Below are 7,879 nucleotides of genomic sequence, written 5' to 3'. Positions count from 1 at the left end.
GCCCTCCAGAAACAGGACGGGAGGCAGAAACGCCAGACACCTGTGCCCTCCTTCTGTGAGGGGGAGACTCACCCCCAGGCTGGAGGGAACCCGAGCGGCATCCCCGGGCGCTGCCGATGGGCACCCCAGGCTGTGGCCTCCGCGGGGATGGGGTCCCTGTCGGAGAGGAAGAGGACCTCCCACCCATCCAGGGACTGGCCGGGATCCCCACCCCGGGTGCTCCCCACCAGGACTCTCGGAGCCCAGGGACCCCCGGCGGCATCCCCGTGGCTCCCGCGGTACTGAAAACGCCAAGAGTGGGGAAGGTGCAGGAGTCATGGGTGTTCACAGGACAAATGAACCAGGTAGGGTGTCTTCAAGTGGTGGCCACAGCACACACCCCACGGGCTCCTCTCTCAGGGGACCCTCACTTCTGGAATCCAGCCAAGGCCACCAGGGACCCACGTGGGGGTGTTCTGGCCGACGGCTAGTGCCAACACTCCTTGCAGGTGACGCTCCCGGCCCCCGGCCGTGGAAGCCGTGGGAGATGACACATGGGTATCGTTGTTTGCCAGCCAGGCCCAGCGCAGAAGAACTGGGCCGTCCAGGAGCCAGGCTCCACCCCCTCCCCCGCAGGGGGCTACGTGGGCCGAAGTCACGGGCCAGGGTCCACTGGCTGGGCCTCAAGGTACTTCTCTGCCCCGATCAAAGCCCCCACCAGCTTGTCCCAGAGGTGAAGAGATCAGTGGGGAGGGGTCCTGCCCGGGCACAGCTCACCCTGGTCCGGGCGAGTCCCTGGCAAGCGCCCGGCAAGCAGGTGGCCATCCTGCTGCGGTCAGAACAGGGACGCCCTCGGGCGGGGGGTCTCACCGCGGCAGCTCAGCCCACAGGTCGCAAGCGGAGAACCCAGCTCCTCAGGAACAGCCTGGTGTCATCCTGCAGGATTGCCGGTGGGTGAGTGTGGCTGAGGGTGGGTGAATGGGGCCGGTGGAGACCCTCTACACCGCCGCCACCTGCCCTCAGCCCACCCGCCTCCCTCTTTCAGAAGGCACGTGTCCTCTGCTTAAAGGGGCAGGCCCGCGAAGGCACCTGGTCAGGGCCATGGTGGTCTGCGGAGAACGGGGAGGGCCCCCTTTGTGCTCAGGCGATGGTTTGTAAGCTCTGGGGGCTGGGGCCCTGCAGAAACACCCCCAGGCCAGCCAGGACGCCAGGTCCCTCTGCTGTGCCTTTCCTGGGAAAGCCCTTCTCCTGTGTCCAGCCTCCCCGAGGTCAGTTCCCATCGTGGGTGGTGCTGGCTAGACAGCAGGACCCCGTGTGGGGCCCCGGCCGCAGTGTGCACGGTGATTCCAGGGATAAGTACACCTTTCAGCCCCAGCTGCCGAAGAGGAAAGGGCGGCTCAGGCCGGTTACCGTTTGCTGAGGGCTGGACTCGACCCTGGGCCCTGGAGACGGTGCTCTCGGCTGTGGCACCAGCGACTCTCCCTTAGTGCCACCCTGGGAGTTTTCTTTAAATCTGCGTCTCCAGGGCTCCACCTCCGGCCCCTGAGTGGTCTGCGGGCTGAGGCCCAGGAACCGGCCTTCCGTCCTGTGCTGGAAACACAGCGGCCTGCAGCGCCCGCCCACCCGTCTGTCTGAGCCGGGCCTGGGACGCAGGGACCCCAGGGGAGAGGCAGGTGGGAGAAGTAGAGCCGGATGAGGCCTGGCTGGGGGCAGCCTGGAGGGGAGGCTCCCGGGCTCCCTTCACCCTGAGGCCTGCACTCCTGGTCACTTCGTGAAGGTGACCGCCATGGCAGTGGGGGCTGCCGGGTGGGCCCACGGCGGGAGGAGGTTGGACGACGGCTGTCTGACCGCCCTCCTGGGCTGGAAGGGCCCCAAGGTGTGCGTCGTGACCTGGGCGGCCCAGGCCGCCCCCCAACCTAGCCTGAGCCATGGCCACAGCTGCCCGCTGGGGTCCTGCTGCCACAGACCCCTCGTCCCCAGTCCTCCGCCCTGAACCACACATCAGGCCCCGTCCCGGGGGAGGGTCGGCAGGGACCCCATCCTCTGAGAGGGACGTCAGGAGGCCTTCTGGTAGGTGGCCTTTCATCCAGGACCCGAATGACAAGAAGGAGCTAGGTGTTGGCGGGGGCACAGGCAGGCGAGCAGGGAAGGGCCCAGCTAGAACCTTCTAGAACCTCGCACTGTACACATGGAGGCGAGGGAGGACCCTGTCAGATCCCTGAGGTCCCCTTGGGCCCGGGAACGGGGGCCACGTGGTCCCAGGTTCCCCTGTCCCTCTGTCCTCGAGATCCTCCTGGATTGAAGCTCCGTCCGAGCACAGGGGTGATGGGCCTGCCTGTTCCGGTTTCCTGCGGGGCCACCCACGTCTGGGGAGGTGTTTGCTGGGTCGAACGGGGTGTTTGCAGGGCCATGGCCCCACCTTGGTTCCTGGAGGCCAGTGGGCAGCCTGTTCAGAGGGTCCTGCCATCCGTCCGGCTGTGCAGCCAGGCCTGCGGTGCCTGTGACGCTGATTTTACAGAGATGCGAGCCGTGCTCCGAGTGAGACCCGGCGCTCACCATGGCAGCTTCCAAACTTGCAAACGCTCTGCGGCACCTCCGCAAAGCTGGGGAGCGTCAGGGCGGGCTCCCCAGCACCCCCTTCCCATCCCGTCTGCCGCCAACCCGTGTCCCAGCCCACTGCCCCGCAGGGAGCCTGCAGCCGTGGCAGCAGGAAGGGCTCACAACAGCAGGTTCCACCTGGTGAGGAGCCCCCGGCCCCTCGGTGGAGGAAACGGCCCTGCTGGGGGGGCCGAGCCAAGGAAGGGACGTTGCCCCCACCACCCCCAGCTCGCCACCACCCCCAGCTCGCCACCACCAAATCTGTGTTTGCAGTGCCAAGAGAACGCACTTAAACTCTGCAACGGACGTCAGGGTAATCATCTCCACCCGGGACTGGGACGAGGTCCAGGGCCTCCCTGACAACAGGCCAGGGACGTGTCAATCGCTTTGGAGAGCGAGCGAGCTGGAGCGGGGTGGGGTGGTGGCTCTGGGACAGCCTGCACAGATACTGGCCGCCCCAGGCTGGGAGTGGTCGAGGCAGCCCCCCATCCCCACCCCATCTCGCTGGGCTGGAAGGAAGAGGAAAAAACCGGGGAGGGGAGCAGGAAGTCGGAGGGATGGGAGCCTGAGAGGGGAGCTCTAGCCTTGCCCAAGTAGCTGCGGCCCAGCAGCTCGGCTGGGCTAGCTCCTGTCTCCTGGTTCTCTGCCGCCAGGAGCTATTTGCAGACGTGTCTTTGTCAACAGGAGCAGAGCCTCAGGCTCCGGGCGCATCTCATCTCAAGGAGGAAGGTGGGTGGGGGCAGCACAAGGCTCTGGAGACCGGGGGTCGGGCTGGGAAGCGGGGGCGTGGAGCTGTGATGCGGGCGTCCTGCGGCTGGGCCCTTTCCTTGGCCAGATGACCTCAGCGTTGTCATCGTGTGAGTGGCAGAATAATAATACCACCCCAGATGCAGTGACCATCCATCTGGTACAACAAACGTTAGAACATGCCGGAAATAGAAAAGCACCCCACCTGCGAAGGGGCCCCCTTTCTCCCCCCTCAATCCCCGTCCCTAAAATGATGGGCTCAGAAACCCAAAGGAGTAGCACTCCCCCCCACCCCCGCCCCCAGGCAGGACCAAGGACAGATACCGACACGGGATCAATAAGGACAAATCAATAAGCCCCCTCTCCTCCCTCCACGGCACCTCCCCTGGCCTGGATCCCAGCTCCCTGAGGCTGAACGTCCAGCGTTCCCTTCCAGGAAGGGACGGAGGCTGAGAGCCTGAGGGCCCAGCTGGACTTCCCTGTGGGCGTGAACCTGGACAGAGCAGGTGGTGCTGGGCTCTGCAGGGTGGACTGTGGGGGTCCAGCGGGGCCCCCAGAACCTAGTTTGGGGGTATCTCACCCACTCAGGGGTCCCACTGAGGATGGGGTCCACGGTGGGTGCGGGCAGGGAGCAGCGCCTCGGCTTGCTGACGGTTCCTGAGCTGCGGGCCGTGGCGCGTGAGCGGCCTCGGAATCTCAGGGGCCCAGTGCTGGTTGGAGGACACAGAGGACACAGAGGATGCTGAAGACAAGGGCCCCGCCCGCCCGTCCGCTGCCCGCTGTCCGCTGCCCGGGGAATGTGTTGATTGAAAAATCCAGTCACTGGCCGAGGAAGCTTCCGTGCTCTGCAATCAGCTGCTGGGCCTGGGGACCCGAGTTCCCACTGTGGGCGCCCACCCGCCACCCCGCCCCCCGATTCGGGCAGGCTGTGCATGTGGGTGGTCTGCCTTTCCTGCTGAGTCCCCTCCTGGGCAGGACGGCTGGGCACAGAGATGGGGGTGGAAGTGGGCAGAGCCGGCCAGGCCCAGGCCACAGAAGGCTGCCTGGGAAGATGGCATGCAGCTTTCACACAAGCTCCCTGTGCAAACTCGCCCAGGAAGCGGCCTGTGGCCTCCAGGGTCGTTGGCCTCCGGGTCTGCAGCTGATCCTGCGCTTTGATTGGAGATGCATGGGCTTCCTCTCCTGACTTCTGTGCTGGGCCTCAGCCAGCAGGCCACAGAGAGGCCCCACCCTGCAGGAGCTGTGCAGCCTTCCCGGGACCCTCCGCCAGGTCTCTGCTGCCGACTCTATTTTCATCGCTGGTGGGGGAGGCCAGCCGCCTTTGCCAGCCTGTGCTTGTGGGAACTCAGGCCCCCAGGAAACTGGCCCAGAAGGTCCAGCAGGGGGGGTCCACCCTGGCCCAAGGGGCCCCAACTGTGTTGCTTCCCAAGGAACCTGGGATGATAACGAAGTGCGGGTGGTCTCAGCTGGCGGGCAGGGGGCCAACCTCAGGGCTGGCATCCGGGACAGACACGCTGACACCCCAGCCTGGTGCCCACTGTAGCGGGGAGCTTCCCTCGGTTAAGAACAGCCTGGGAAACGAGGGGCAGAGCCCTGCTTTACAGGTGGGGAGACTGAGTTGATGGGGGTGTTGCCCGAGGCCTGTGGCCAGAGGGGCGGGATCAGGCCTGGGTCTGGGTCTCCTGGATCACACACATGGGGCCACCAGGGCACATGCCCAGGGGTGGAGGTGACAATCGGGGGAGGGGCCTTCGCTCTGCCCCAGGCCCACAAGGAACAGACCCCTCACCTGGCCTGGCTGGTCAAGCCCGGGGGCCAGCAGGAGGCATGAACGCGGCCGTTCTCCCCACCCTCGGGGCCGGCGGGGCCAGTTTCTGAGGACCAAGTTCCGATTTCCACCCCCAGGAGGGGCTCCTCCACGCCTTGGAGGTCTCTGGGCAGTGGACAAGACTGGTCTGGGCAGGACGTGCCCGTGGCCTGCCCAGTGCCTCTTCCAGGACGACCTGGCAGCTGCCTGCCTCAAGGGGCTCAGGATCTGGACGGGGTGATGGACACCCTTAACCAGCGATTTGGGGCTAGGCCCAGAGCACACACCCCGCTGTGCTCACAGAGGGCAGGTCCCGGGGGACCCTGGGGACACACGTGTGGGGTCGCACTAGACGTGGTGGGAACCCACACAGGAGCGGCAGCTTGGGGTGCAGGCCTCACGTGCAGGAGGAGCCCCGACATGGCACTCGCACTGGCCCAGGGGAGCCTGGCAGGCTGTGGGGTCTCCCACCCCAGGCAGAGCGCCGTCTGGAACTGCAGGGCCAGGTCCAGGACCCGAGAGAGGACAAGGTGACCCAGAGGCGAAGGAGAAAGAGGAGAACCTTCCAGGAGGACTCAGGGCTCCCCTCGGAGGGTCACGAAGCCCCACCGGGCCTGCCCTCAGCCATTCAGTATGGCCCGCCCCCGCCCCCTCCTCTGAGGGTTGCTGTGACCCTCTGTCCCACAGGCGGGAGCCCATGATCCTCCAGGCTGGGACTCATTAGCAGGTGGCTGGCTGGTGGGGACAAAGGGCTTTTCTGTGCCGCCGGCTGTCAGAACGTAATTCTTCAGGAAGAGTTGGACTTGCTGCCTCAGGGGTGACAGGGCCGGCAGGCGTCCAGACACCTGCTGTTCTGGTCCCGGGTTAGGCCGTGGGGCACGAAGCCCTGCATGGGGGTCCTTGGGCATAGGGGCCTTGGGATGCTCTGCAGCCCACAGCAGGGCCCACAGGCGGCAAGGAGAAGGCCCTGGGTCTGCGCCACACCTGGCCTGGCCCGTGGGCACCGTCTGGCCTCTGAAGGCACTTGAGTTGCATCCGGCTTCCAGCTCTTAGCCGTCGGCGCAGGGACCTCCCTTGAGAGCAAAAGGGCGACTGCCAGGCGGCTCCTGTGTAAGGGTCATTTCAGCGGCAGCAGCCGCCATTCAGCACTAGCCAGACGCGGAGCCAGGTACCGTGCCCGGCCGACCCGACCCCTCCACCCTCACGACGGCCCCATGAGCGGGACCGTTACCATCCCCACTTAACAGCTGGGGAAACAGAGGTTCAGAGAGGTGCCAGCCGGCAGGGGCCGTCAAACCCCGCCCCCCACGCCTGCTGGCCCAACAGAACACTTGGGGGCAGACGCGAGGGCCAGGGATCCCATTCATCCCCAGCTGCTTCCTCACCCTGAAGAGTGCTTCTCCCTCCTCTGGAGTGTGTTATAGATAATTAACTACTTAGCAGAGAGGCAGGTGGGGGTGGGGTGGGAGGCAGAGGCACGTGGAGCTGTGAAACTGGAGGCTGGCCAAAGGTGGATCGATACCATCTGAAAAGATGCTGCAAAGTGTCGTAGGACAAAGTCCAGCTCACAGGAATCCCGGCTACGGCAGCGGGGCCCCTGAAGGTGGGGGAGTGGGGCGGAGCCCCTGCCAGATTGGCTCCGAGGGAGAAGGGGCCCTGCAGAGCACTGGCAGGAAGGGCACCTGTCAGCATGTCTGGCTCTGCACAGCACAATCCTCCACCAGGGCTGTGGGATGTCAGGGGCACAGGCAACGAGGAAACTTGCTGGGGCAGCAGGTCCTGATCCTGGCACAGCACAGCTTGGGCTCGTGGCTGAAATCCAGAACCTGGAGGAGGAGTGGCCGGTGTCTCGGTCCTCTGTGCTACTGTCCACTCCTCCTTGCAAGGAGAACGTTCAGTGATTCCGAGGCCTCTCAGCTGCCCTCTCCCCTCTCTCCCACCCCTGGTCCCAGCGTCGATGTGGCCTCTGGCTGGTCAGCTTGGTTGGACCCACCTGCGAGTGGGGGAAGATGACGGTGCGTCCCCTTCGGAGAAATGGCCCCGATTCTCACATTCCTCCTGCACTTGATGGCTTTCAAAACTTTTGCTGAAAGAAATGGGCAAAGAGAGAGACTCAAATATGGGCTTTCTTCCAGGAGCCCCAGGGAAGGCATTTGGTCACGACTGAGGCTGGAGGGGTGTGTGTGTGTGGCGGAGGGGTTGGGGGGTGTCGCTGTCCGTGGTGCTGAGAGCTGGGAGGCTGCAGGGGCCTGGGGGACTTGACGGCGAGGCCTCTGGCCCAGGAGGATGGATATGTGTTTCCATGTAGCAGTCAGAGTGACCCGGGGGCTGGACACAGTGCCCCTTCCTCGGGGCCTCACCGTAGTGTGTGCTGGACCAGGGGTCCCACTGAGAGATTCGATCTCAGGTCAGGTCAGGATCTTCCTAACAGCCCCCGAGAGATGGTGCCAGGGCCCACGTGGGGCTCTGGTGGGGCATGGTCCCCTGTGTGTGTGTGGGGAGGTCCCACTGCAGGACTGGCTGCGGGGGCTGCTTCGGGGGGTGGGCGCGATCTCCGACCTGAGGGAGGGCAGGGTGGCTTGCGAGGCCCCAGGGAGGTGAGGCCAGTAGGTTCACTTCAGATCCAATCCTGACAGATGATGGGGAAAGGATGAGGAAGGAACAGACAGTCTCTGAACCCTCCCCAGATCCCAGCATCCTTACTCCTGCCTGGCCCAGTGTGGTCACCATCCCTCCCTCCTGGGTAGC

This window comes from Phocoena phocoena, chromosome 15 (genome assembly GCF_963924675.1).
Source record: "Phocoena phocoena chromosome 15, mPhoPho1.1, whole genome shotgun sequence".
Classification (NCBI taxonomy): Eukaryota; Metazoa; Chordata; class Mammalia; order Artiodactyla; family Phocoenidae; genus Phocoena; species Phocoena phocoena.
This window is presented reverse-complemented; position numbering follows the sequence as displayed.